The sequence below is a fragment of the Sorex fumeus genome, unplaced genomic scaffold, assembly GCF_029834395.1.
Source record: "Sorex fumeus unplaced genomic scaffold, SorFum_2.1 ptg000026l, whole genome shotgun sequence".
Taxonomy (NCBI): Eukaryota; Metazoa; Chordata; class Mammalia; order Eulipotyphla; family Soricidae; genus Sorex; species Sorex fumeus.
This window is the reverse complement of record NW_026606083.1, coordinates 18,396,218-18,400,119: the sequence shown is the minus strand read 5'-3', so window position 1 is coordinate 18,400,119 and position 3,902 is coordinate 18,396,218. Positions and strand designations below refer to the sequence as shown.

The 3,902-nt window shown below is 35.4% G+C and overlaps 1 pseudogene; it reads left to right on the top strand.

The window, feature by feature from the left end:
- Window positions 1-1,875: 1,875 nt before the first annotated feature.
- LOC130023993 (chromobox protein homolog 3-like) lies at window positions 1,876-2,569 on the top strand (annotated as a pseudogene).
- The last annotated feature ends 1,333 nt before the right edge of the window (window positions 2,570-3,902 follow it).

Genomic DNA, 3,902 nt, shown 5'->3' with positions numbered 1-3,902 from the left:
GAACAAACTTTCGAATCTACTTATTGTTAATGTTGTTGATGATTGTGCTTAGAAACCAGTTTCCAAAAGTGCCTTTTCCCTTACAACCACCTGCAACTTCTAATAATAGTAAAACACTGTAGCTTACTAATTGATTCAAGTAGATATCAAAATAGACATCACTTAAGGGAAAAAAAGGTGCATTCCTAAAAAAAATGAGTAAAAGAGGTAAATCTCTAAATATAAACTATTTAGTTGAATTTATTTTTAAATTTTTCAAACCTCCTAAAAAATTACAATAGTATAATTTGCTCCCATGTGCTCATTATTTAGCCTTAAATATTACTCTATCTAAACTTATTTTTTTAATGATGCCCCTTTGGAAATTTTTCTAGCACAAATGTATGATAAAGTCACACATACACAAAAAACCTTCAACTTTTCCTTTTACCCTAAGGTTGAGGAGTAATAATTTAAATTTTATTTTAGAAATGACTTTTTTATTAGTAAGAGCAGGTAAGGTGCTTACCACATATAACCCCCTTAAGCAATATCAGGAGTGATCCATGAGTACAGAGCTAGAAACAAGCCCTAGGCACCACAATGTATGACCCCAAAACCAACACAAATAACTAACTATACAATAGAACGTGAATGTGTATACATTGAAGGTCTTCTAAAAATGTAATTCCTTTCAATAATACAATAAAGATTCAAACATACATAAAAAGATATAAATCACAATTCCTTCTGGATCCATCATTCAGCCCCAATAACCACTATCCCATGTCAACCATACCGCACTCACTCTCTATCCACTTCCTCCTATGTCATTTTGAAGTAAATTTCAGTCAATATAGAATTTCATCTATAAGCATTTGTCTTTCTCAAAAATAAACTTTTCAAAATAAGCATAGCACTATTTCCATAAATAAAATAACCATCACTCCATGATGTCATAAAAAAACATTCAGCAAAGATTTAGATTTACAAAGTTTCCTATGTGTTTTGATATATTTTTTCAAAAAAATCAAGCTTAGAGTCCAAGCTTAGCAAGTTGATATTGTCTAAGTCTCTTTGAAACTACTGGTCCTCGGTGGGTAGGACGCTTGCCTTGCACATGACTGACCCCATTTGGTCCTGCAACACTGTCAGGAGTGACCCGTGAGTACAGAGCCAGGAGTAAATCCTGAGCACTGCTAGCTGTGGCCCAAAATAAAAAAAAAGTTTTAAATTACCTATTGGTCCTCTTCTACCTCTCCTCATCTATTCTTTGCAATTTCTTTTTGTTTGTGAGGGAAACCATGCCCAGTAAAGCTTACAAGGCTATGTGGTACTGGATATCAAACCCAGGGTTTACACTGACAAGGCATGTGCTCTTCCTCTTGAGACACAAATTACCACTTGACATAGTCTCAAATGGCAATTGAGGCAAATTATCCTTCCTGAAATTCATATTTCAAGAAAAAATAATTGCTTCTTCTAAAGAGCTGTCTCCTTCCCCCCACCACATCCCAATATCCAAAATCAAATTTAAGATTTTACTGATTTTTTTCTTAAAGTAAAGCTAATTTTTATTAATTTTTTCTGTACTCCTTTTTACAATTAACAAAAATTATAATCCATTTGTGTGGTGTGTGGTTTTCACAAACTTTCTAGCTTTCTTTGACTTAGAATCTTTTTTCATTCACTCAAATTTTACTGAATACCTACTATGTGACTGATACTTCACTTCTGTGGAAATGAAGAAGCCTCAAGAATTAAGAATGAAGGAAATAGATGCAAACAATAAAATGTTTTTCATCTTAAATCATTTAGATGGATGCAGGACCCAGATCAGTGTGGAGCAAGTGAATAATAAACTCTTCAATTTTGTGATTAAAAAACACAAATCCCTCAAGAAAACTATCTTGCAAAAAAAAAGGAAACAGAAATGAAAAGAGTAAAAAGGTTGAAGAGGCAGAACCTGAAGAACTTGCGATGGAAAAAGTATTGAAGCAATGTGTAGGAAATGGAAGGTGTACTATTTCTGAAGTGCAAAACATTTTCAGATGCTGGTATTTGGAAATCTGAAGAAAACTGGATTGTCTGTTGAAGCATTTCTCAATTCTCAAAAATATGATAAAGAAAATAGTACAAAAAGGAAATCTTGACCTGACAGTGACTCTTAAGATAGCAAATCAAAGAAAAGAGATGACGCTGGCTTTGCCAGAAGTCTTAATAGTGCCACAGACAGCAGGAGAGAATGAATGGTTATCCTGCAATGGAAAGATTCAGATGAGACATACTTGTGTTGGCAAAAGAGTCAAATGTGAAGTGTTCTCAAATTGTAATTGCCTTTTATGAAAAGAGACTAATGTGGCATTCTCATCCAGAAGATGAAATTCAGTAATTGTATACATTATTGTACGTATGTGCGTGTGCTAGTGCATGTATATAAAATGTGGATTTGGGTTTTTATTAACTATTTTCTAATGAAAATCACATTTGATGTGTTTGTTTTGAAAGTAGTATTGGGGGAAATTGTCAGGTTTAGGGGGGCTGGTTTTATCTTTTCAGGAATGTTGGTTGGTTTGTTTTCACACCTAAAGCACTGGTTATTTTCAACAAATAAAGCTTTCTCTGATTGCTTTATTAGAATAGAACATTTGATCTCATGGATTTTTATCTCCTGTTTTAGAGAATAGCTTTACTAAGTGCTGGGGGAAATCTCCATAGTCATTATTTAATATGAATTTATTTAATTATGCATAAGATCCATTCTGGAAGGAAATGAAAAAAGTTCTTGACTAAGAGCAATTGGAGCAGTCCACTTAGCATGTTATTATGCCAGATTTTCCTAATATGGTGTCAATACCACTCCACCCCCCAGCCCTCTACCAACCACCCTCCCCACCACAACTTCAACAGGTGAATCTGCCACATATTTTCTAACACACCATGATTTTTATCTCCGATCCTCTTCTGACAGGATATTTCTATCCTGCCTTCTGTAACTGACAAACTCCTGTGTATCCTTGGAAGCCAGTTCAGGGGCCACTCCCCCTTATTCTGACGGAACCTTTTGCTGTGCCCAGGCAGAAGGAAATTCATCATTGTGCTCTCTGCACAGCACACATTCTATTACTCAGCCATGGCTCTGCTTGTAATCATGCATCTCTCTTTCATCTGAAGCCTTCAAAATAGTGAAGGCGTTCCCTTCTGTAACACTCTGTCTAGATTAGAGCTGGCACATGAAGAGATTCAGTAAGCACTTGCAGTGTGATTAATCAAAGTATTAATTAGAAATACCTTTAATTAATATAAGAAATGCTGGAATCTTTGATCCATTTTATGAATGCCTAAAGCTTTGTCTTGTTTGCTGATCAGATATGCCACCCCAACTCTAGGTTGGAGACCAGTATGTGTACAAGTGTTACAGAGGCGCAGTGAAGAAAGGGCTTTTTCTTCAGAATTATGGTGGGCTCATCTGGAGACTCTTCTTTATGATCAAAGCAAAAGCATCCTACACTGGAGAGCTCATTTCATTCATTATTCTTTGGAAATGGGGCTATGTATGATTCTCTTGACCTTTTTTTTTTTTTTGTCAATTATTACTCCAAATTGAAAAGAGCTGATTTGAGGAGATAAATTTTCCTTGTGGCACATGGCTTTTGATTTTGTGCTTCCTGCTATGCTTTGAAATAACATGCTGACATTTTTTTCTGTGTGTGTATGTGTGTGTGTGTGTGTGTGTGTGTGTGTGTGTGTGTTTTAATTCACTGGTTTGGTAAATATTTACAGAGTCTCAAGTATTTTGCCAGGTACTTTCAGGGAACCACAGTGATCAAACTCCCAGTTCTTAGGTTTATGGCAAGTGGGGAGAGATGTCAACAAATATATACGGTATGCAAAACAGCAGGTGGTTATAAACGCTCTAAGGA